The sequence below is a fragment of the Eptesicus fuscus genome, chromosome 14 (assembly GCF_027574615.1).
Source record: "Eptesicus fuscus isolate TK198812 chromosome 14, DD_ASM_mEF_20220401, whole genome shotgun sequence".
NCBI lineage: Eukaryota > Metazoa > Chordata > Mammalia > Chiroptera > Vespertilionidae > Eptesicus > Eptesicus fuscus.
Window position 1 is genome coordinate 64,553,939 of NC_072486.1, and position 27,038 is coordinate 64,580,976.

The window sequence follows — 27,038 nt, forward strand, 5'->3', positions numbered from 1 at the left end:
TAACTGCCTTTAACAAGGACGTTGGATGAGGCCCACCCACATCAAGGAGGGCAATTGGCTATACTCAGTCTATCAATTCAAATGTTAATCTAATTCAGGAACACCTTCGAAGTCATTCCCAGAATAATGTTTAACTAAATATCTGGGAACCCTGTGACCCAGTCAAGTTGATACATAAAATTAACCACCACCATTATGCTTTAACATTTATTTAAAACTATCATAAAAATGTTTAGCACCCATACATTGTTGGAGCTCTGTGTCAAAGTGGGGAAAGGGGGAAGGAGTTGGGGGTGGAGGAGCTGAAATGGTAGGACATAGAAGCAGATGCATTTTGGTCACTGTGGCATCTTCCATGACATGATTGCAATATGCTTGCTCTCCTGGAGGGGGTGCTCTAGAGGTAACAGAGGCCCTGCTGTGGATCTTGTATACCAGGCAGCATGCCAATGCTGAATGATGGTGGGCGAGGGCGAAGGGACATTAGAAAAATAGGAAAGTGGTTCAAAAATTACCAGGTTGAGCATTGCAGTTTCACCAAGTTTATGCTGTCCCCACATAGAAGACAGGGTAATTGTCATTTAACACTGCCCAGGCCAACAGTGAGCTGAATCAGCCAGGTTTTCCATCAGGTGACGGACAGTCATTCATTTATTTATTTAGGAAATAAATTATAAGCACTTTCTTTGGGGCTGGTGTTAGTTTCAGAAGGAGGATGCAGCAGTAAATACAGCAGAGTTACCACCTGAAGGGGTTGCATTCTAATGGAGAGGACAGCCAATAAGCAGACAAAGAGACAAATAAGTACATACATTTCAGACATTGCCAAGTGTTGTGAAGAAAAGAAAGCAGAATAAAGAAACAGAGTGACAGGAAGATGGGGCGAGGAATGTTTTACATAGACTGATCAGACAAAGCCTCTTTGTAACAGTGATATTGAAGAACATATTCAAATAATGTAAGAGGTCTATAGATGTGAAGATATTAGGGAGGCGGATTCCAGGAAACTGCATGTGTAAATGATCCAAGAGAGATGGAATTCTGTGTGTTTGTGGAGGCAAGAAGGCAGAGGTGGTTGGAATGCAATCAGCAGGAAATGAAGTCCAAGTGGTAGATAAAGGCCAGATCATGTGGAACCCTGTGGACCATGTAAGCAGTTAAATTCCATCAATAATAAATGGATACATATTATAGTTTTCATCAGGGAAATGATACAATTTAATCCTCATTTTTTCATCATCCTGTATGTATTTATTGAACACCTTTTACACATATCGCAGTATGGGGCATACAGATTTATTGTAAGACATTGCCTCCATCTCAGTGAGCTTGTACTTTTAGCATTTTTTATTCTTATTTTATTTTCTTAAAGAATTTATTGGGGCAACATTGGTTAATACAATTATATAGGTTTCAGGTGTATAATTCTATAATGCATCATCTGTATATTGTATTGTATGTTCACTACCCCCAGTCAAGTCTCCTCCCATCACCACTTATCCCCCCTTTACCCTATTCTTTCTCCCCTCACCCTCCTTTACCTCTGGTAATTACCATACTGTTGTCTGTGTCTATGAGGTGTTTTTTTTCTTAATCCCTTCACCTTTTTCATCCAGCCCCACAAACACCCACCACCTCTCTGACAGCTGTCAGTCTGTTCTCTGTATCTATGAGTCTCTATTTTGTTTTTTAGTTTATCTTGTTCATTAGATTCCACATATAAATGAGTCTCACACCTATCAGGATGGCTATCACCAATAAATCAACCAAGCAATGTTGGTAAGGATGTGAAGAAAAGGGAACACTCGTACATTGTCAGTAGGAATACAGATTGGTGCCATCACTGTGGAGAACAGTATGGAGTTTTCTCAAAAACTTAAAAAATGGAACTGCCTTTTGCCCAGCGATCCCATTTCTGGGAATATATCCTAAGAATCCTGAAACACCAATCAGGAAGGATATATGCACCCCTATGTTCATCGCAGCAGTGTAAGCCGGGATTTGGAAGCAGCCCAAGGCCTAATGTAGATGAGTGGATAAAGAAGCTGTGGTACATTCACACAATGAAATACTACTCTGCCACAGAAAAGAAGAAAATCTTACCTTCTGTGACATCATGGATGGACCTAGAGAGTGTTATGCTAAGTGAAATAAGTCAGTCAGAGAAAGACCAGTACCATAATCCATGCTTTAAAAGTTCAATTTGAGCCCTGGCCAGTGTGGCTCGGTTGGATGTCATTCCATGCATGGAAAGGTTGCCAGTTTTATTCCTGGTCAGGGTACATGCCAGGGTTTCGGGCTTGATCCACAGTAGGGGACACGCAGAGGCAGCTGATCAATGTTCCTTTCTCACATAGATGTTTCTCTCTCTCTCTCTCTCTCTCTCTCTCCCTTTCTCTCTCTCTCCCCTTCTCTCTCTCTCTAAAATTAAATTACAGAAGTCTTTTTTTTTTTTAAAGTTCAATTTGATGATTTAATGGAAAAGAGATTATAGGGAAGCAAGAATAGAAGCAGGGAGACTACTTACTAGGCTGGTGCAGCAGTCTAGATGAGAGCTGACATAGTTTGGACTAAAGTGATAGCTTTGGAAGTGATGATAAATGTTGGATTTGTGATATTATGAAGGTAAAGCCCACATAATTTTCTAATAGTTTAGATCAGGTTTGAGGAAAAGGGATACTTAAATTATTTTATTGTTAAAATTATAAATAATCAAAAGTTGCACTTTGGTGGTTGGTCTGAAAAACAGTAAATGGAGGTGCCAGTAACTGAGATGGGGTGACTGGGGAAGGTTCAAATTTGTTAAAGATTGAAATAAAGAAGTTTGTGTGTGTGTCCATTACTGTAAGAGGTCTATTAGACATTCCAAGGGAAATTTTAAATAGACAGTAGTAGGATATCAAGAGTAGTAAGCTCAGGGCTCTGGTGGGAGCTTGGAAATAGAATACAAAGATTAGAATGTGGAATATAGAGACTATATAATATGTATGCAGTTTGGGAATAACTAGCGCATTGGTAATTATATAATACCACGGAACTAGATGAGATTATCTAGGAAGAAGTAAACGTAAAGGAGATTAAGACAGCCAAGGAGAATGCTAACATTGAGAGGAAGAAGAGCCAGCAATGGAATCTGAGCAAACATACCAAAGAGTTAAGAGGAAAACCAGTAAAGCGTTCTTCACTGGGAGCCAAGGGAAGTGAGTATTGAAGAACAAAGCTATTACCCATGAAGTTAACGTTTTTCAGAGGTTGAGTAATTTGGAGACAGCTGTGGCAAGATGGAGGTTGTTAATGACCTTGAATTGAGGAGCTCCGTGGGACTGGTGGAGACAGAGCCTGATTGGAGTCGATTAAAGAGTGAATGTGAGCAAATGGAAACACTTTCCCAAAGGAGCAACAGAGAAATGGGCAGAAGCTGAAGGGGAAATGGAATCAAGGAAGTTTGCTTTGCTTGTTTGCTTTTCAAGGTGAGCCACTTTTTATAGCGTGTCTACATGCTGCTGGGAAGGATCCAGTTGAGAGGGAAAAACTGAAGAGGGAACAGAAAAGAAGGGAAAAATTCCAGTAGCAAAATTCTAAATAGTTGGCAAGGGACGGAGTCCAGTGTACTGTGGTGGGTTGATTTACATGGGCAAGGAGAGGTCACCCATCGCATCAGATGAAACATAGAGTCAATCAATCAGATGCAACTAGATTAGAAGATTTGTTTATTAGAAGATTTGTTGATTAGAAGATTTGTTGAGGACTTTTTTTCTAATGGCTTTTAGTTTTTCAATGACAAAAGAAGTCATCCCAGAGTGAGAGGTAGAGGGAAGAAGGAGTTTTGAGGGTTTGAGAAGTGAGAGGAAAATATGTATTTTTGGAAGAGTGAGAAAATGAATCTATTATGGGAAAGTAGAAGGATGCTGGACAATGATGTTTTCTTGAGGTTGGTGGTCATTAATTTATATTAAGAAAATAAAAACTTTCTTAAATTTCTTTCTTAAAATTTATACAGGATTAAGCAACTCAAGTGAATGTTTATTAAGAATAGTGCCTGGCATAGTGGTGGAGAGGTTTACAGTGAGCTGGTTGCTAAAAACCTAAATGAAATGCAAGTGAGTGATTAGGAAGATAGCAGATAATTGTAAGAGATTCATTGCAAATAGAATTGTGCTCGGCAAAGTCACTTAGAACTGCATTGTAGTGGAGATTATGCCTGGTCAAGATAGTTCACATGCAGCTTTAGGGGATTTGGAACAGTATCATCATCAGAACCATCAATTAACTTACAATTTTATTCTTTATTTGTAGTACTTCCACCATGTAAGGCCACACATTGTCTGGGACAGAGAAAGCACGGCCGAAGTCTTCAAGGACTTGACATTCTACTTGAGATCTGGTAGAAAAGATAATTAGATGTAGAAAATGATCCACAATTGTTTTGTTGAGTAGAGTCTGTTTAAGTGGCAAAGCAACAGGCATACTAAGTTGTTTCTCTGCTCTTACAGAGCAGAATGTAAATATTTATGGAATACACACCTCTTTTCATCAGTAACACAGTTGGGTCTCTACAAACATGGAGTTCTCTTTTAGATACTCCAAGTTAGAGACAAATATCAGGCAAACTCACTGGCAGTAAAAATCTAATATATTAGGCATAAGCTAGATATTTCTAAGAATTCACATGTACAATTTGTGATAAACACAAATTAATTATTTCTCTCTTTTTTTCTCCTTCCCTTCTTCCTCCTTTTCCTTCTTCCTTTGTAATAAATAACTAGGAAAATGATAAATAGTATCTTGGCAAATAAATATTCCCCTTCCTTTTTCATCCCTCCTTTCCTTTTTTATATTAATAATACATATTCATGGTCAATATACAATATAAATATCAAATTCTATATTCTAATATCAAATAATAAATTTGATGATTATCATTCTAGAAATCTCTCTATGCTCATATGTGTAGGTAGACAGCATAATTGAAAACTATGTTGTTTTTCTTCATCTTTGAACTTGGGGAAATACTTAAAGCTTTTTTTTTTTTTGCAGATTTTCATTGCTTATCAATTTTCCTTGGAATTGCATGTGCTCTTTCAATCCACAGATTTATTTTTCCCCTTAATAGTAGAGAAGCTTGGTTGTGCTATTTCTTTGAATATATTGTTCTGTTGCATTTACTGTGTTCTCTACCTTTTTTGCCTCCTATATATGTTACTCTGTTTATGATTGTTTTAGTTTCTGTATTTTTTCTTCACATTCACTGTGATTTTCTCAAATGTTTCCTAGTAAGTAATTTGTCAAATTGTCTATTCAGTTCTTTAATATTACTAACTTATTGGTGTTCTCTCAACACTCACTTTGTTTCCTTACTTTTGCAATCTCTCTTTTTGTCTCATTTTGTTTATCCATTATCTGGTTCTTAAAACTTGTTTAATAAAAATCATATTCGGCCGAAACCGGTTTGGCTCAGTGGATAGAGCGTCGGTCTGCGGACTGAAGGGTCCCAGGTTCGATTCCGGTCAAGGGCATGTACATTGGTTGCGGGCACATCCCCGGTAGGGGGTGTGCAGGAGGCAGCTGATCGATGTTTCTCTCTCATCGATGTTTCTAGCTCTCTATCCCTCTCTCTTCCTCTCTGTAAAAAATCAATAAAATATATTTAAAAAAAATCATATTCATATAATTTATTTTATAGAATAAAGCACTCACAGTGATTTTTCTTAAAAATCTTTTTTAAAAGTTAAGAGCCAGTAATAAAAAGAGCCACTATTTTCTGATCATAATTGCAGCTGATGATTGTATTCACTTAGTTTGAATACTTTTTCTTAATAATGCATCCTATATAATAAAAGGGTAATATGCAAATTGACTGAATGGCAGAATAACCAAACTACCAATCAAAGCATAATATGCTAATTATATGCTAAGGCTGCTCAACCGATTGCTATGATGTGCAATGACCACCAGGGGGCAGACAGTCAACTGGTCGACCAGTTGCTATGACATGCACGGACCACCAGGGGGCAGATGCTCTGACTGGTAGGTTAGCTTGCTTCTGGGGTGTGGTTGATTGGGACTGAGTGAGATGGGCTGGACATGCCCTGGAGACCTCCCATGGTCCCTCCCCGGCCCGATCATGCACCGGTGGGGTCCCTCAGCCTGGCCTGCGCCCTCTCACAATCTGGGACCCCACAGGGGATGTCGGAGAGCTGGTTCCTCCCAAGGGGAGTGGCTGATCCCGCAGGCCATTCCCCTTGGGAGGGCACCAGACACAGGGCTCATGGCTGGTGAGTGCTGCTGCAGCAGCACAAGCCTCTCCAGATTGATTGTGGCAGGCACAATGGGGCCGAGATGAGCAGGAGCAGCAGGTAGGAGCTGCAGGTGGCATTGGACTGCAGGTTATGACCAGATCCCTTCAGGCAACCAGAGGGCCCCTACTCATGCACAAATTCATGCACCAGACCTCTAGTATGGTTATAAAGTTCTTAAAAGGATTTACTGAGAATGGAGGCCACACCCTGCCAAATAAACTATTTAATCTGAACTAAATAGCTAATCATTTTAGGCATATATTAAAAATATAAAATAAATTACATACTGGTATAACTGTTCGGGCAGATTATCAAGAAGATGTGACCACTGGTATGGCCCTTGAGCTAGTCCAGGGCAATTGGGGGCTCCCAATTCCCTCCCCTGTGCTTGGACTGTGTGCTCTGCTTGCTTCCTTATGCTAGAGGCTGCCCAGGGACACAGCCTTGAGCTAATAATGTGATGAGACTATCTGGACTGGGTACATGACTAAACCCAGTTAAGGACCCCTGTGTGTGTAACTACATCCAGTTAAGTCCTCTATATAAACTTTTAAGATTCTGGTGAGCAGGTGCAGAAAACTACTCATCTTGCAGCTGCCTTAGACATGAGTAAGTTTCTGTGCTTATTAAACCTGCCACCTACCCATTGGAGTGGTCTGCCATTTCTTCCACCACTCCCTGCCCTCTGTATATGGGGGACAGTTTCAGATAACACCTGGGAAGCTCCTGGGAGTTTTTAAACTAACAAAAGCTACATGTTCTGTGGTTGATGTTCAACTTTACTCATTAAATTGTTGGTGACGCCCTTAACACTAAGAGACTAAGAAGGCAGCTCGCTGGCTGGTTATGGGTGATCCTTTCTCTGTTATCGACCCAGTTTCCTTCCAGAAGCTTGGTTGTGCTATTGATCTTTGGCATCTCTTGCTGGCTTTTGTTGAGTTAGTCATTTTTAACACCAAAAACAGATATAATTGTTTAGACTTTGACATATTCTCCATCAACTCAATTTTGGTAGTTTAGTAATCTGATCTATTTGACACTGTACAGTTATACACAATGTGGATCACTCCCAAGAGTTGCAGTCCTCTTTTAATGCACAGGTTGTGAAATTTCTTGGCACAAATTGTCTTCCCTTTCTTCCACTGTTATGGAAGAGGTTTTATAGATTTTCTCATGTGGGTGGAAAGGGATTAATTTCCCATCTGGATGCCACCTGTAGGAGCTCACACCTTTTCTCAGAAGAAATTTAAGCTATGACAGCAAGCTATTTTATTTATTCCTCCCTCCCCCTTTTTTAAAGCAATCTGTGCCACCATTCTCTAGGAGTTGAATGTAAAGATTTTTTTTTATGGGTGGTTGTTCTAGGATGTTGCTGTTTATAAAATCAATGCCACTGGTATTTAAATTTTGTTTGACAGAAGCAAGGTCAACAAGGAGTGATATATTGCCCCATGCAGAAATAATCATGCTATATTTTCTGGAGGGACAGTTTGAGGATAGTATATAGTGACAAAATTGACTTTGATTATGTATTTGATTTTTATCTAGCCTGTCTACCAACTCACTCCAACGTCATTGGAAGACTAAAAAGTACGTGTGTCTGTAAGTCTCTCTGACCGTGCCATGAAACAGTGAACCCATCAGAGCAGGATTTCCCATACTGTGTGTGAGGTTTCTATGCACTGGAATCACCAGGGAGCTATTAAAATGCAGGTTCCTGGACCCTAATTCCAGGCCCATTATGGACCTCTGAGGATTTGGATTAAGCATATGAAATATTTGGGAACTATAATATTAGTATCAATATGAGTATTAGAAGTTGCCTGAACTTTGAGAAATTTTAGAAAATCTGCAGAATGAACTCTTATCTGCTCAAAGGAAAATATGCAATTCACTACTTTAGCTATGCTTTCAATGTTTTAGAATTATATCTGGTGGAAAACTAGGGTTTTTGAAAAACGTTCTAAGAAGTGACTATCTTGGAGATGGGAGATTGAGAATGATAGGGCTGTCCTGGTTAGAAAGGCAATGGAAATGACAAAAATGCTCAAATATCTTACCACTCCGATGAAATAGTTGACTCAAATATATAACTTCTGGAGAGCTAGCCATGGCAAAGGGTTCCTGAGTCCTGTCTCAAGTACCCACTGCCAAGGGCAGCTGCCTTCCTCTTGGAAGTACATGCTCTTGGTCTTTCTTCTGGCTCCCGAGCTGATTACCCTGGATATGTACCCTGATGGTGCAAAAGAATGTGGACGCTTCCCAGGAGGGCATGAGGGAGAGATGGCCCCTGGGCTGCCAGTGACTCTGAATTCTGTTTATCCTCAAGCTATTTTCTTGGTTCTATTAGCAAGTCTGCCATGGGTATTCTTGTAGGCATATGATTTAATTACTCATGTGATTGTTGGGTTATGGCACTTATGTGTTTAACTATCTAAGAATCTGCCAAACTGCTTTACAAAATAATGGCACCATTTTACTTTTGACCAGCGTTATAGGAGATTTCTACTTCCTCTGTTTTATTTATTTTATTTTTAGCCATCCTAATGGATTTGTAATGGTATCTTAATGTGGTTTAAATTTGCATTTTCCTGTTGACTAATGTAGTTGAGAATTTTTTGATGTACTTAGTGGCCATTTGTATATTTTCTTTTATAGACATCTGTTCAAATCTTTCTGACAAAATTTTAAATGGGATTTTGTTGTATTAAGTTGTAGGTTATTATGTTCTGGATGCAAGTTCTTGACACATACCAATTCATATATATATATGAATTCATATATAAATACACATACATTTTCATATATACACATATATGCATACATGTGTGAATATATACATGTATATGTAATATATATAAACCTTTTTTCAGTCTTTATTTTTTTTCAGTCTTTATTTTTAATTTTTTTAGCTAATTTGTATATAAGCTTTTCTTTCTTTTATTTTTTTATTGTTGGAAGTATTACAAATAGTAGTACATATGTCTCCTTTTTTCCCCCTATTGACCTCCCCCTGGCCTCCCCTACCCCCCAGTACATGCCCTCACCTGCCCCCGCTCCCCAGTGTCTTGTATCCATTGGTTATGCTTATATGCATGCCTACAAGTCCTTCTGTTGATCTCTTACAGCCCCCCTACCCCAACCTCCCCTGCCTTCCCGCTATAGTTTGACAGTCTGTTCAATGCTTCTTTGCCTCTGTATCCATCCCCCACCCCATTTCTTTCCTTTAAAAAATCTTGCCTCTGCAGACTAGAAATAAACATATAACAAAAAATGTTTGAGTCCCAATTTCAATGTCCAACAGTTCTGAGTCCCCGTTTCAATGTCAAACAGTTCCTTATGTGTACATGTCAGCAATGATATCTGGGTGGTGGGCACATGGTGGCAATGCAGGTCCGACCCTCTCTGGTTTGGTCCTAGGCAACCTGCAGCAACGCACAGCTGCTGACTGCTAGCGTGGCAAGGCATCGTCAGCATCTTCCATCTCTGGACTGTTTCTCCTCTTGTCTTCATGGTTGGAGCAAAGACCTGTCAATTCCTCTCTGTTTCAGAAATCTACATGGTCTTGGAGTTGTTTTCTGAAAATATACAAACATATTCTCGACCAAAAGTTAATAAAGGAATCTTTTCTATATAATTGATTTGAGATCCTTTTCATTTTTGCCCAAACGATTTTCCTTTGTCTTATTTAGATACCCTGTGTGTTTTTCATGGGTGTCTTGCTGTTAGCATTACAAATGAAAATTAATTTTGTAAAGTAAAAATTTTCTAGATGTAATTTGCTTATAGGATATTTTTCTTTATATGATATTACCCTACTATCCCCCCCTGTTTTTGATTAATGGAGGCTTTTGTAAATTTTATAATGCAGTCTTGATAACTTTAAATTTTATTTTTTTTGCACAAAAATATGACTGCTTTAGGTTCATTGCATGTTCAGGAATTTTACCATGAGATGAACTACCAATAGAAATTTTAGTTACTACTTTAGGAAGAGCTTTTTGTCCAGTACAATTAAATTTTCTTGAATATTCACTTATTTCAATTAGCCTATATAAACCTTTTTATTCCAGGTTCTCCAAGTTTGTGGCTAATCTTTTCATTTTCTTAATAGAAATTGTGCAGACTGGCTTATTTCGCTTAGCATAATGCTCTCCAGTTCTATCCATGCTGTTGCAAATGGTAAAAGTTCCTTCTTTTTTATAGTGGTGTAGTATTCCATTGTATAGATGTACCACAGTTTTTTAATCCACGCATCTGCTGATGGGCACTTAGGTTGTTTCCAAATCTTAGCTTTGGTAAATTGTGCTGCTATGAACATAGGGGTGCATATATCCTTTCTGATTGGTGTTTCTGGTTTCTTGGTATATAGTCCTAGAAGTGGGATCACTGGGTCAAATGGGAGTTCCATTTTTAACTTTTTGAGGAAACTCCATACTGTCTTCCACAGTGGCTGTACCAGTCTGTATTCCCACCAGCAGTGCAAGAGGGTTCCTTTTTCTTCACATACTTGTCAGCACTTATTGTTTGTTGATTTGTTGATGATAGCCATTCTGACAGGTGTGACATGGTATATCATTGTTTTGATTTGCATCTCTTGGATGATTAGTGACTTTGAACATGTTTTCATATGTCTCACTGCCTTCTGTATGTCCTCTTTCGAAAAGTGTCTATTTAGGTCCTTTGCCCATTTTTTCATTGGATTGTTTATCTTCCTTTTGTTAAGTTGTATGAGTTCTCTGTAAATTTTGGAGATTAACCCTTATCTGAAATAGCATTGGAAAATATGTTCTCCCATGCAGTGGGATTTCTTGTTGTTTTGTTGGTAGTTTTTTAGGAGGCAAGAGCATACAATGGAGTCAAGACAGTCTCTTCAGTAAATGATGCTGGGAAATTTGGTCAGATACATGCAAAAAAATGAAACTAGATCACCATGTGGTCACCCCATGTGGTCACAAGATGACCACCACAAGATGGCCAGCAGGGGAGGGCAGTTGTGGGCGATCAGTCAAGCAGGGGAGGGCAGTTAGGGGCGACTGGGCCAGCAGGGGAGGGCAGTTGGGGGCAACCAAGTTGGCAGGGGAGGGCAGTTGGGGGCAATCGGGCCAGCAGGTGAAGGCAGTTGGGGGCGACTGGGCCTGCAGGGGAGGGAGGGCAGTTGGGGGGAACCAGGCCTGCAGGGAAGGGCAGTTAGGGGTGACCAGGCTGGCAGGGGAGGGCAGTCAGACATCCCCTGAGGGATCCCTGGCTTCCAGAGGAATGTCTGACTGCCAGCTTAGGCCCAATCCCCCAGGGAGCTTGCAGGTGGACGTCTCCCGAGGGCTCCCGGACTGTGAGAGGGCGCAGGCCGGGCTGAGGGTTCACCGGGCCTCTAGTTAGTTTATAAAAGTATTATAGATCTGCTCTGTAATGAGAATTGCTTCATCAACTGTATTTCCATTTTTGCCTTAGTTTCATTAAAGCTCAAAGCTAAATTTTGTGCACAAGCACAATGATGATAATTTTTATATTTGCAGCCTCTTTTTCCAGTGCTTTGATATGTTTTGATTTATTTTAACAATCTTAATCTATTTATGTCTTTTGTTGTAGGTCAACTCAAATCCTATTAGAAAGAATTTAGAAGTTTAAAAAATTATCTCTCTTTGAATTAATAAAAAGCCATCTCATAAAAGGTCCTGCCTTTTAAATATTTAATTGGAATAAATACCTACCTTTAAGAGGCTTAATGGAAAGCTATAAATGGAAAGAGAGTCTCTAGACTTGGGAACAGTCTTTATTGGCCTTGCAACAATAAGCTTGGGATTATGATCTTGTTGAAGTGAAGCTGAAATGCTTAAGACCAAAATAAAACAAAACAGAACCCAGAGACCTGCAGTTTTCTTCAATGATCCAAAAGAAATGGTTGAATGTCCTGAAAATAACCTAAGAAATGAAACAACTGCCTGAGGTGGTGAGAGGAAGTGCGGGTTACTGCACGCCATTTCTAGCTTGGGGAAATAGTATATTCTTCCATGACAATAATTAGAACAATATAAAATTTAAAGTATAGTAATTAGTTAATATTTGCATCACTTAATTTAATCACACATGAGTATATTGGTGAAATTTAATGCTAATTGTAGATGTCTTGATATGTCGAGTGAGAATTATTTTATAAAGAATCAAATTATTTAACTTTTACCCTAAATATTTAACTTTTGCCTTAAATATTTAACTTTTCATTTACATTCTTTTGGGAAAAAGAATCACCATTCACATTAAAAACATATCCCTAAGTGTTTATATTTTAGTATTAGTATGTGCCTTTAATGTTTGACAGTAATACTGTGTGCAAAATTCAATATCAATTACTTTACATGCATTTTCTCATATTTTTCAAAATAATTCATAGCAATCCTGTGGTAGTAATTGCACTTATTCCCATTTTACAGATGAGAAACTGAAGTTTAGAGATGTTTAGTAACTTGCCCATGGTTATGCAGTTACTGAAAGGCAGAATCAGGATGACTGTGTCCTTAACTGGTGTCTCAGTTAAAGGTATTTGGCTGTAACAGTAACTTCTACAAACAAAATTCTTTTTTTCTCACATCAAGCTATCTGAAGGCAAGCAATTGCTTGCATTGGTTTAGCTGCTCAATACTATTTTAACTACTGTTTCGCTGTGCCCAACAAGTTGGCTTTTTATTTTCATGTTTCTATTCTTCATGGTATTCTGTAAGGTGCACAGTGCAGGTCCAGGCATCATATATTCAGGGCTGGAAGAAGTGGGGAGTGGCATTGCCAGCCAGACTGTGTCACCTGGGCACCCCTGGCTGCAAGTGAAGCAGGGACAAGAAACAGTAGTGTTCCCAACCACTGACAGAGCTGTCCGGGCCAGGGAATGGCTCTTTGGTTGGCCAAACAACAGTGTTTGACACAATGAAAATTACATAATGCCACTGCTATCAGCTGAGCACGAGTGGAATTTGATCACGTATAGATTTTAAAGGTGGTGATTGAGATATGAAGAATAAAGGAAGCTATTTCACTTCTCTTAGAAGTTTCAATTCAGTTTTCCAGCAGAGGGCTTTAGGATGCTTTTCCCTGCCTCCTGCCCCCTGTTCCCCCTTCTGCAGTATGCTATTATCTTTCCCACACATGCCTTTGGAATGGATTCAGTAGTGGCAGGAATCCTGGCAGGCTGTGAGGATGGCAGGGAACCTGGACCCTGCTCTAATTTGCCATGTAGTTGGGAGATAAGGTAAACATGTATTTTCATCAAAAGGGAATAAGACAATGTGATTGGCAGTGCCAAGTTCATATTACAGTATCATCAAAATTATAAAAAGGTGATAAGCTTGAATAATCATGGGTTGTTTGAATTTGAGCTGGTAACCGGGAAGCAGAGTTATAATTTATTATTTTGTTAACCACTAACTTAACAATCAGAATAGTCTAAAAGATGGCAAAACAGTAAAAAACAAACAAACCCACAAAAGACAATTAGTGATGAAAAGTTAAGAAAATTAAGGAAGTCTCAACTGAAGTAAACAGTTGTTAGTAAAATTATAGCTTGTCTTGGTTAAATGAGTTAGTTAGTTTCAAATTATTTGGCCTTAAGAGCCTCAACATGATCTCTGAATTTAGGAAGGGTTCATATTATAAGGGTAATGACCAAATTGCCATCTTCATGTCTGGTACCTCTGGAATCTTTTTATAAATTGGATATAGTTACATGTGTTTGAGAGAGGTTACCTGGTGTCATTCCTCCATTCAAATAATCGTATAGTGATGCACATTCTGTGCAGGAAATATATCCAGTTTTGGATCTATGGAAGTCATGGTCCTCATCTTTAGGAGCCGCTGACTAGGCGGGAGTTGGTCTTCCAATGTCCATTCAGCTCTCTCATCTTGTGGAGCTATGGCTGGCCCTATCTAAAGGCCAAAGCCAATCCAACTATTTCAGTGAACTGACTGATCAAATCAGGCAAACATGCAAAATGAAGTTAATCAGAACACTCACTCCACATATGTAAGCTGACACATACCTATTTATATTCCTGCCATCCAAGATAAAATTACTTAGGTCAACTAAAATCCAGCTTTTCTTTGTTATATAGGCAAAGAAGTCACCACATAATGCTGTTTTAACAAAAAAAAAATCTCAGCATTACTAACTCAATTAGAAAACCTGGTTTTATTGACAGAAAAAAATGATTTATATAAGTACACCCAATAAAGTACCTAGCACATAATAGGTACATAATTGAAAATTTGATGAGTGAATATTGTTGAATGAAAGAAAATTAATCACCATTTCTGTATGGAACTTTATTTTCCAAGAGGTAGTAGGACTTTCCTAACAGTTTTCCCTACTTACAAAGTAGTAGACATTTTAGAAAAGTTATAGTTTATGTTGGTTAATAAGTCTAGTTCATTTTAAATTATTGTGCCTTAAGAGATTCCAGAGCAGTTTTCCTGGAAATGCTTGAAGTGGTACATGAAAGGCTTCTCCTGGTGTATCTAAATCCTTTCTTAAACTGACACGTTGTTTTGATGTCCTTTTCACAAAATGACATAATGTCATTTCTCGTGGAGAGCGATGCTAGCTGGCAACTGCTTGCTGCAAGGTTTTAGTGGAGGTGTGTTGTAACAGTAGTTCGGTGTATATTCCTTGACTTTTAGCTTGAAATGTTCAGTGCAACTGTGCTAGCACTTCTTCAAACAAAGACTTTAAGCTTGGACTCCCCCCGCCTCCACCGTTTTGAAAGCCAAGATGGGAGTGGACCATCCATCACCCTGTTTTTCTTCAGTGCCCTGAGTAGGAGAAGATACTTATTATGGGAGTCATAACTTGATAAGAAATCAATTTAACTCTTTGGCTGCTGAATGATTTATAATGACACTTTATCTGCACAGGTACAACATAGACCAAATCGACTATGATTCTTACTTCTAAATGAAACAGTCACTTTAATAACAGAATTATTCAGCATTAGCCTTATCTTTCTAAAGCAATAAGTTGATGAAAAAGAAACTTGGTTTTATAGCTAGTAGGGAGCTGCGGCGGATTCTTGGGTAGGGTAAAGACAAGTACTTTCATTTTATTTGTTCTTCCTCTGTTGAACCCTGAGCCAGTCACTTTTCCCAGGCTATCTGGGAAGGTAGAGTGAAGGGAATACACAGGGCAGACGAGACATGGAGGAAAGAACTGTGAGAGGAGAGATGGCTCCTTCACATGATAAAGAGGATGAGAAAGGCTACCATCAGGCAAAAGACCCCCTGGTCTCCAGCGGGCAAAGCCCAGAATAGCATAGGAGAAGAGCTGTTCTTCCAGGAAGAGTTCCTGGCATAACCAATGAGGAGGCTCCCAAACACATTCCCAACCCCAGCCCCAGAGCCAGCCACTTGGACTATGGCAGTCCCAGTCCCAATGAACTTGGCTGTTGTGTCAATGTCCCTTGAAATGGTGCTGGTTTGGAAACTTCTGCTAGGGTAAGTGAGGTCAAGGGTCATGGGGCTGCCAAGCTGGGAAGTGCTCATCGGTCAGTGTGTCTCATCAGTCATCTCAGTCCCACTGTACCTCAAGGTTTGCTGAAGATTTGGTTCAACTCCCTGAGGTGAAACAGTTGTTTTCATTGTTTTTTTTTTTTTATAAGAAAAAGAAATCTTTTGCAAACACCTAAATTGCATCACAGAAAAATGTTGAATATTGGAGTCTTGAGGTTGGGAGGGACTTTTAAAGATTACCTCGTCCTACCACCTATCTTATACTTGAATTAGTTTTGCAAAAACCTTGGCAAGAGCTCCAACATCTGAAGAGAGTGGTCAGTAGCTTCCAAGCTGAGCCCTTCCATCCTGGGAGAACTGTGACACTGGGATACTCCTACGGAATCTACTTCTGCTGGGTCGAGCCCTCTATTAATTTGTCCTTCTTGTAGCTATTGGAGTCAAACAAGACCTCTAATTATTTTTCCCATTAAAGCCCTTAGGATATTTGAACGATTATCAGATTTCCTGATTCCTTCAAAAATGTCTTAGCTGTCAGTGACTTGAGTGTTTGTACATCTCAGGTCACTCCTGACTGCACTCAGTTTGTCGATTCTTATCCTGCAGTAAGTCAAGTGTGGTCTGGGCAGCAGAGACAAGTGGCACTTTTGCTTATTTTCAAATAGATTCCCTTCTCCCTTTCTTTCTTCTTCCCCCCCTTCCCTCTCTGATTCTACACTACCATTATTCATTCATTCATTCATTCATTCTTTCATTCAATAACCATTCCCTTTTCTGTTGGTTCATACTAATCTTTCTATAGACTAAAATCTCTAAGCTGTAGTTACATGGATTACTACTAACCATTGCTACTATTCATTCTGTACAAAACAGCTGTCCTTTTGGATGTAATCATCTCATTTAAAATTTATTTCTATTACCTTTCATCTTATTAGATTTATCCCTTGTTTCTAACGTGTCAGCTTCTTTTTCAACCCTGATTTGGTCAACCAATATGGTCACTCTCCCTCCTACAAATTTTATAATGTTCTCTATATATTCATTCAGGATATTGAGTAAAATGTTGAAGCAAATGGAACCCAGGAAAGAATCCTTCTATGATACTCTAAACCTAGATCCAGGTTGATGTTACTCCATTAATTAACTGTTGAAATTGGTTGTTACTATTTTCCTTACTATTCATGCACTCAGCTCTGCTTACCTCATTTTCTCCACAGAGATAGGTTGAAAGATATTCTAAAAGTCTCTCTGAAGATGATATGTGCTAGGCTTCTACATTTTCTATAATCCTAGGAACTCTACCAAAGAAGGAGGTGAAATTCGACTGTTATTCTTTCCTCCTGAAATTGCTGTCATCCTCTCTTTAGTATATTTCTTCTAAAGCAAGCACCACCCTTTGATTCCCTAACAGACACATAAGACTGAATGAAGAATTTTTGGGAAAAAGATGAACATTCAGATAATTATTAGTAATAATAATGGCATTTTATGGGAATATAAAACATAATATCAAAATGCTTTGACATATCAAGTGAAATCCACTACTTTCTAATCAGCAGAGGACTTGAAATAATTGGTGTTTTTGTTAAAACAAATCAGATTCTCCAAAGTACTGCTAATGATTATTTCTTAAGGTTTTTCTTTTGTCTTCCAAGGACTGAAAATATTTAAAGCCATCTGATATACCGATGTCATGAAACTGTAGGGAGCTTATACACATTTTGATCAAAATAGATAAGGTGCATAAATATTCTCTCAGCCCTAGCTTATGTGGCTCAGTTAGTTGGAGTGCACTGAAGGGTCGTGAGTTTGATTTCTGGTCAGGGTACATACCCAGGTTTCAGGTTCCATCCCCTGAGGGGTGTGTGTGGGAGGCAACTGATTGATGTTTCCCTCTCACATTGATGTTTCTCTCTCCCTCCCTGTCCATCTCCTATCCTCTCCCTGTAATATCAATAAAACATATCCTCAGGTGAAGATTAAAAAAAAAAGAATCTCTCAATAAAGATAAACCCTTGTGGAAAGTGTATGCAGTTGGATATTACCATGGTGGATGAAATTGAAGAATTACAAGATTAGTATTTGTCTTCTTATGTGGAAAATAGGGATTGCAATCATGGTGCAACTAAATCTTTTAAGACAGGTTAGTTAAAAATACTGTTCTCTATAGTAAAACAAGAATCAGTTTTCTTGAAAGATATTGCTACTTCCTCCTCACTTAAATTGACAAATATTCTCCATGACCAGTGTGACTGTGTCTGAAATGTCCATATTCAACTGACTGAATTTTATATTAAATTATATTCTACATCTGTATTTAAATTATGTAGACATTTTTGTTGAGCTTCATGATATCCTGCATTTCCTATTCTGTAATTAGAAACATGAAAATTTAAGAACATCACAGTTTTTAAAAATTATTCTGGTAAATATTGAATATAAAACTATTGAAAGGAATTTAATATGAGCCAGGATCAAAAGAGATTTCCAAGGTACAAAAAATATTTTGGAAATATAGGTTTCATTGATTGTGGTGTGTGTGTGCGTGTTTCCAGTACAGTAAGAAAATGAGGAAATTATTCATGCTCATGTACTTTTCAATTTTAATTATGGTTACAATGGTTCATCACTATTTGGACCTTGTGGAATGCCCTTATAATCACTGACTTATACATCTTATCTTTGCCATTTTGATTGAGACCTAACTAGAAAATCGATAGCTGTTAGTGATCCTCTTCATTAAAGGAGGGACTTGGAAGTCTAAAGATAGAAACAAGTTCAAATGAAATTTTTGTAGTTGAAAATTTGCAAATACAGCTATGATTTTACTTCAACACTTCCTTAGATATTTACATTCTTTGAATTTTCAGGTGCTAAAGTGAATATTACTTTATTTTCTTGATATAACCAATTCATGTGCATGGTGACTACCAGAGGCCATTTATTGGAGTTGTTGAAAATTCTGAATTTCCAAATAAAAATGTCTTAAAATATTGCCGTGTTCTGTATTGCAGTAGAAAACATGTGCATTTGCTATGTGTGAGAGCTTTAGTAATAGGTTGAGGGAGGTCATATGCTACTCTTGCCTTCACACAATTCCAAGAATGAAGGGAAATTATAATTGCTATACGTTTATAGAATAATCAGATTATACAAAATCAGCTTTTTATGTTTTGCAATACTTTACAAACTACAATTTAAATATCAAGATGGAAGATAAAAACCTACTACACCCAAGGCCTGGTAAGGAGTGTGACTACTACCATTCTCTCTTTTCCCTCAAAAGTAAACCATGTTTTGCTTTCCTTAAAGGTATCCCCTGGTACTCCTCAGATCTTAGAATTGGAATTAATGTTAAATAGAAAAAACTATCTTGGTCCGACACCTTCCTGCTGACTGTACTACACTCCCCTGTGATCTGATTGGCTCTAACAACAGACTGATTTGTTCTCATCATGTGGGTATCTGTATTCAGTAGGAAAGACCTTTTCCAAGGTTAGATGGTGAATGAGATCAAATAAAGTGGAAATACTTTTGGTTCATTAACAGCCTATGGAATTATATGGTGAGTATGATATTGAACTCTGTTAATAGTTCTAAGGCTGGGGCTTCCAACCTGGGGTTCTCTCAGCCTCGATACATCTGCGAGTCCCCCTTGCAGCTAGTGTTTTTCAACCAGAGTTGCACTTCACAATAATCTGGGAAGAAAGGCCAAGTTCGAATCTGTACCTACTGTATTTTACCAGTTCCAGGATGCAGATTTCTTTACATTTCCTCATTTCTGAAACCTGAATTACTTTCCATTACTTTAAACATGGTACAGTTGCAGAATTTTCTTTCTTACTGGTACATAAAACAATGGTACATCTTATAGTCGATGACATTTAGAATCAATGAATTATGGACTGTATTGGAATCTCTGAGGGGGAGGGTGGCTCTTTGTATGAATTTTGCAAAAGCTCTCCAGGTGAGTCTGATGCACACTGCTGGTTACAAGTACTTTAAACTAGCTATTGGCTTATGTCTCTAATTAACAACAATAATAAACTGATCACTGCCATGTATTGACTTTTCTCCTGCCAGGAGCTGGGTTAAGCAACTTTCCATATTTTTACCTCATTTAATACTTACAACAAACCTAATTGGTTAATTATTATTACCTCCAGTATGTGGATTAAGAAATTGAGGCTTAGAAAGATGAAGTAACCTGCCCAAGGATGCATAGATTTTTAGAGGAAGAGCCAGGATATGAAACCGGGTGGGCTTGACTCCAAAGCTCTAACTACTACGTTATATGGCAGTGGGTCTTCAAGTGTGGTCTGCAGACCAGCAACATCAGCAACCCCTAGGGACATATTAGAAATGCAAGTTTTAGGGCCCACCCCAGACCTAAGGAAGAACTGAGAGCAGGGCTCAGTAATATGTTTTAACAAGCACTCTAGATTATTCTGATGTATCCTAAAGTTTGACAACCACTGTTATATAGCATAGAAGTCTCCTCCACTAGGTATAGAAGGCATTACTAATAAAGATAGGGCCTAATAAAGTTTATTGGATAGCTGGATGGCTCATACTGTAATCCTAAAATAATGCCATATTTGCAAGGTTGACTAAGCTTTTAGTTGCTTAATAACAAATAAAATTGCATTTGCTCAAATGTGCTTTAATTATAGTTCCCAGTGGGCAGAACTATGGTAACAAAATATACTAGGCTCTAATGTTTTTTGCATAATGAGCATAGCCAAAGCATTTAATACGAATGAATTACAATTCCCCATGTAAAATGGTAAAGCTCTAGATGAAGCCTTTCTTTGGTCTGACATCCTCTTGTACTCAATCTTAATCTAATCCTATTATTTCTTTTCTTCAAAAATACCGAATACAGTATTTTTATCCCTGGAGCAAAGGACGAACAGACAAGATCCTGTCTTGTATTATTTTGGGTTGATAAATTGGTTAAATCTATCATTTGTAATGCAGCTAGAAATAAATAGTTTCTGAACAAAAGCTGATTAAAGAATTTAGCTGGGAAAAAAAAAACAACCACAAAGAACTTGCTTGCTCAGTGAAAAAAAAATTGATTGACATTAAGGAATTAAGCATCCCAAAAGGATAAATAAATTTGATTCTAAGAAGAAAAGGCAGTTTAAAAAGCAATATACCAAAGCAACGAAGTACAGAGATGCCTGGTGAATATGATTATGTCTACCCAACATCAGTACAACTACTTGAAAAGCATGATATTCAAATAGTAATTTTTTTAGCTCTGCATGATGCAAAATAAGCAATTTTGATTTTTCTTTTACCACTAAACTGACTGGTTCTTGAATGCATTATTTGACCCACACTACGGTATTTTCCATCACATTTTCCAGATGACTGAACTAAGTAGATGTCTTATTGTTGTTGTTTTTGAATAGACATGTATGGGGATGAAGATAGTGATAATTGGAAAACAGGAACACATAGCCTTTGGGACATGGGAGTGGAGATTTTAGAAGCATGAGCAGTCCTCAGCCTAGAAGACCTGGTATTGGGCTGCGGTGATCTGCAGGCCCTGTCTCCACATTTGCGGGCTTGTACTACACACTTATTAGCACAGATTGGGCAAAAGGGTGTAGGGCCTTTTTTCAAATCCTGAGATGCTCTCTTTTTTATGTTCCTAACTTTTCTCTGACTTGTGACTTGAATCTCAAAATGGGCCCCGATTTATATCCAAGAGATGCCTGTCTCCTTTTGGGTCTTTCTGCCTTAAGTGAAATCTCTGGACTTCTGTTCTATATACCCTGATCCTGTGGCTGCCTGTGCCCCTGCCTAGCTTGGACTTCAGCATTGGGAGCCCAGCCTTGATCCTTGACCACTTGATCCAGCCTTGAACCTTGCCTACAACATACTTTTTGGACTGCCTCTTGGAAATTAGCTTCTTTACAGATGTGTGGGGGAGGGGGAGCTGGTTAAGTAGACTTGCCTGCTTGTCATGTTGGGCATCTCTATAGACATAATCATTGGTTTTGGTTTCCAAGCGTGGCTTTTGCATAGCCTTGCAATAGCAGTCAGCCTATCTAAGCAATTTGTCATTCTTATAATGAGGATACAGCGTGGTAAATGGGTTTGGAAGTTATTGCAACTAAACTTGATAGAGTTGGAAGAATAGATTATGACTGACATTATGCTTCATTGACTATGATTTAATGGCTTCACTTCTTTTTTTTTCAGTTCTAGAGTATTTGCATACTTCTGAGTTGTCTAGTAGGTAAATCTTACACAATGAATACCATGAAGATAACATCAAAGGAGATAGTTTCTGCAAGACCCATATATGTCTATAAGACATTTTTATAAATTAAAGCCATAAAACACATTTACATCTGCATATGTACCCCATGCATTTATAGGCACACTTTTAACTATGCATGAATATTTATATATTCACACACATGAATTGAGATTTATTATGAGTGCTGAATATGGAATTGTAAAGTCATGGAAGCTAAAGGCAGTTTCCTGAAGACCTACATTTGCTTGATTATTATTTATTAGTTTAAACTTAACCAATTGTATGTTAATAGTACTGTTCTCTTTGAAGAGATGACTATTATTTCAAAGCTTATTAGGACTGTCTATAAATTTTGGACCTACTTAAGACTTGCCGATTAGATTAAAGCAATAATATATGAAATAGTATAAGTGTGTAAACATGAAGGCTGCTTTCTGTTTTAGTTGATTTAACATTTTAAAAATGCTTTTAGGCATTTTTAGAGATGCATTCATTTTTGGGAGCAAAAGGAGGAGCGGCTTTTCTAGAAAGACAAAAGTGAAGTATCAAGGCCTGTGTAATGCTCCTGATCTTGATGTATTTTCCCCCCAAGGAGGGTAGATTTAAGAAGTTGGCAGATAACCTTAGTTTGTGGAGTTCTTATTCTGGCACACATTACTATTACCCATTGAATTTACATAATTACCTGGATTACTCTTTCCTGTATATGAAACCCACCACCCTCATCATCCAATGTAAAATAAGTGTATGGTCCAAGCATTCTGTGTCTCAGGGTGAATGACCCCAACAGCAGATGTGGGGTGAGGGAGTCTCACGGAGCAGGGCTTTCCTATCTAAGTTTCTATGTTTTATGCCGCGGGGAGACCAGGATGGTACATTTGGGCACTAAGAGTGACATTAAGGCATTACAGTGCAGCCCTGGCTTGTGTTGCTCAGTTGGTTGAGCATCACCCCATGAACTTAGGGGTTGCCTGTTCCATTCCAGATCAGGGTACATGCCAGGTGTGGGCTTGATCCCCAGTAGGTGGCATGCAAGAGGCAGCCAATTGATGTGTCGCTCTCTCGCCCTCTCCCTAAAATCAATAAAAGTATTTAAAACAACAAAACAACACAAAACACCAATCAACATTACAATGCAAACCCAGCAGCTCTAGTCTGTGAACAATGGGTGCTTTTCCTCTCTCTCCCACCCTTGTCCCTGTCCTTCGTCTTTCAGAGCAGGTCAGAGCCACACTGGTTCCCCAAAGGCAATTCTGTTTATCATTGACTTATTTGTTCTGACTATCTGGGGAGAGAGGCTTGGACAGCACATTATTTCTATTGGCTTCAATTATCTTTGTTTTACTTAGGAAGATACCTTTAGTAAATCACAAGTTTTCTGGCTGGGTCATCTGACCAGTACAACAGTATCTAAAATTATTTTGCTATTAGAACAAGACACATTCATTCCTTAAGCCCTCAGTGTAGAAATCATGATATATATGTATATTTCTCTCCTTCAAGGGGAGGTGATCATATTTTTTGGTAGGAAAATTGCTAGTGCACAAGCAGACAACTTTTCTTGTTTCCCTTTCCTTTTAAGGTGAACTAATCACAATTTTAAGAAATCTCTGTACACCCGTAGTGCATAAATCTTTAATTTTATTCTTGTGGGAATGTATTTTGGCTCTTGCTTTGGCTCTGGGGAGTACCATTTTCTCTGTTTTATTCTAACTTAAATAATTATTTTTAAGTACTTACTAGGTGCCACTCTTTGCCATGGAGACTTGAGATAGGAAGATGAAAAGACATGAAGCTCCCAGTATTGCAAGAAAAAGTTCACTGTCTTGTGCTTATTTGTGCATAAGAATAAGCATAAGAAGCTTGTCCACAGTGTATCAGGCAGCATAGAGGGAGGAGTCCTGGGGAATAGTCAGGGAGTGCTTCATGAAGGAGGAACATTCTGAGCTCATTTCTTAGCAAATAAGGGAATTAAGGATATGTTAGTCAGAAAAAAGAAACTTTAGGGAGGGCTTAGGAGGCATGTTCTTATTTTATAACTAATAAGATATATGGCAGAAAACTTTCTCAATAATTTATCAAACTAAAAAGCGTATTTGACAGTGGGAGGACAGATTTAAGAGAATTTTTGCTCATCTCACAAAAAGATATAAACTTGGAATACGTCTGAATTACTATGCTTTTCTTTAAAAATATGATTGAATAACTTTGGTAATGTTTTAATAATACAGTGCAGTAAACTTACTGAGATAAAGAAAGCTTCACAAGAGGAGAGGGAAAATGGCGACTGAATAGGCAGACCTGTCGTGCACCTCCTCCCAGGGCCAGACTGGAAATACAACTAAATTGGAGAACATTCACCTAGAATTACCAACTGGGGTCCAGCTGAGGAGGAGACATATATCAAGGGAGGACAGAAAACACCTGGAGACCAGAGGAAGGGCGAGGTCGTGAGAGGAGCTGACCCAGCTCCCAGGGGTGGCAGGCAGGCAGACTGAGAGAGGAGCAAGCTCCGGGCTACAGAAGGGTCTGGTCCCTCAGAAGATCAAGGCCTGAAACCCAGGCTGGGCTCCACAGTCCTGAGCACCAGAGCTGAGACCGGCAGTCCATGGAGCATTCAGCTGTGCAAGGTGATAGGGTTGTTGCAGGTTTTTTTTTTTTTTTTTTTTTTTTTTTTTGTGTGTGTGTGTGTGTGTGTGTGTGTGTCCACGTGTGTGCATGCTTGCACTTTTTCTTCTAAACCAGAGCACAGATTTAATTTGCATGTACTTACCCGAGGCTTTGGTGCAGAGAGGGAGGCATGTACCTGAGGTGCCTAAAGAGAAGCTGGGGTTGGAAGCATTGCAGGGAGACATTATGCCCCCACACCTAAATGGCCATTTATCTGAACTCAAGACTACACTATCCAGCAAGGCTATCATTCAAAATTGAAGGTGAAATAAAGAGCTTTGCAGACAAAAAAAAAAAAGCTAAAAGAATTTATTACCACCAAACCAGTACTGCAAGAAATGCTGAAGGGACTAGTGTAAGAAGAAGAAATAGAGAGAAAGAGAAGAACACAGGCATAAAGAGTAAGAATGGCAACAAATAAGGACCTGTCAATAATAACATCTATAATAATAAAAACATAATATGCTAATTAGACTGGATAGCCAAATGACCTTCTGGACATCTTTCTGGATAAAGCTGTGGCAGCGAGGGCTGAGGCAGAGTCGGTTAGGGGTGATCAGGCAGGCAGGCAGAGTGGTTCTGGGCGATCAGGCAGGCAGGTGAGTGGTTAGGGGCAATGAGGCAGGCAGACGAGTGGTTAGGGGCTATGAGGCAGGCAGGCGAGTGGTTAGGGGTGATCAGGCAGGCAGGCAGGTGAGTGGTTAGGAGCCACAAGTCCTGGATTGCGAGAGGGTGCAGGCTGGGCTGAGGGACCCCTCCCCTGCATGAATTTCGTGCAACGAGCCTTTAGTTAAATATAAATGACTTAAATGCTCCAATCAAAAAACATAGAGTAGCTGAATGGATAAGAAAACATGACCCATATGTATGCTGTTTATAAGAAACTCACCTCAGAACAAAAGACACACAGAATGAAAGTAAAGGAAGGAAAAAATTTTCCAGGCAAATGGAAATGAAAAAAAAAAAGCTGGGTAGCAATACTTATATATGAAAAACTAGACTTCAACGAGTAGGCCATAACAAGAGACAATGAAGACCACTTCATAACACTAAAAGGAATTGATACAACAAGAGGACATAACTCTGGTAAACATATATGTACCCAATACAGGAAAATATAAATATATATTTAAAAAAAAACTTCTTGAAGATTTTAAGGGAGAGATGGACAGCGATGCAATCATAGTAGGGGACTTTAACACCCCACTGACATTGTGGGATAGATCTTCCAGACAAAAAAATCAACAAGGAAACTGATGCTAAATGATACACTAGATCAGATGGAATTAATTCACAGTTACAAAATATCTTACCTCAGAGTTACAGAATATACATTCTTCTCAAGTACACATGGGATATTTTCAAAGATATACCACATGTTAGGACACAAACTAAATTTTTACAAGTTCAAGAAGATTGAAATCATCTTCTCAGATCACAATGGCCTGAAAATTAGAAATAAACTAAAATAAAAGCACTCAGAAACATTCAAATATATGGAGGCTAACTAGCATGTTATTAAACAATGAATGGGTTAGGAAGGAGATCAAGAAAGAAATAAAAAATATCCTGGAAACAAAAAAAAATGAACACAAAACAACCCAAAATCTATGGTACATAACGAAAGCAGGCCTGAGAAGGAAGTTCATAGCACTACGAACCTACCTCAAAAAACAAGAAAAACTTCTAATAAACCATCTAATCCTACAACTTAAAAGAATTAGAGAACATCAATAAAAGCCCAGAGTAAGTAGAAGGAAGGAATAATAAAAATCAGAGTGGAAATAAATGACATAGAGAATAAAAAAATAATAAAAAGATCTACCAAACAAGAGCTGGTTCTTTGAAAAGACAAAAAAGATTGATGAACCTCTAGCCAGACTAATCAAGACACAAAGAGAGAGGATCCAAATAAACAAAATCAGAAACGAAAGAGATGAAGTAACAACTGACCCCACAGAAATACAAAGGATAGTAAAAAAATACTATGAACAACTATATCCCAAGAAGCTGGACAACCTGGGTGAAATGAACATTTCCTAGAAAAAATGCAACCTTCCAAAACTCAATCAGGAAGAATGAGAAAACCTGAATAGGCCAATAACAACTGATGAAACAGAAGCATAACAAAACAAAACAAAACAAAACTCCCAGCAAACAAAAGCCCTGGTCTAGATGGCTTCACAGGGGAGTCTTACCAAACATTCAAAAATGAACTAGCACCTATACTCCACAAACCATCCCAAAAAATCCAAGAGGAAGGAACATTCTCAGCTCTTTCTATGAGGCCAGCATTAACCTAT

The 27,038-nt window shown here is 38.5% G+C and overlaps 1 protein-coding gene across 2 annotated transcripts in view; it reads left to right on the forward strand.

Annotated features, from left to right (window-relative positions):
• GRM8 (glutamate metabotropic receptor 8) overlaps window positions 1-27,038 on the forward strand; it is a 722,933-nt gene that overhangs the window by 238,277 nt on the left and 457,618 nt on the right. The window lies entirely within an intron of this gene.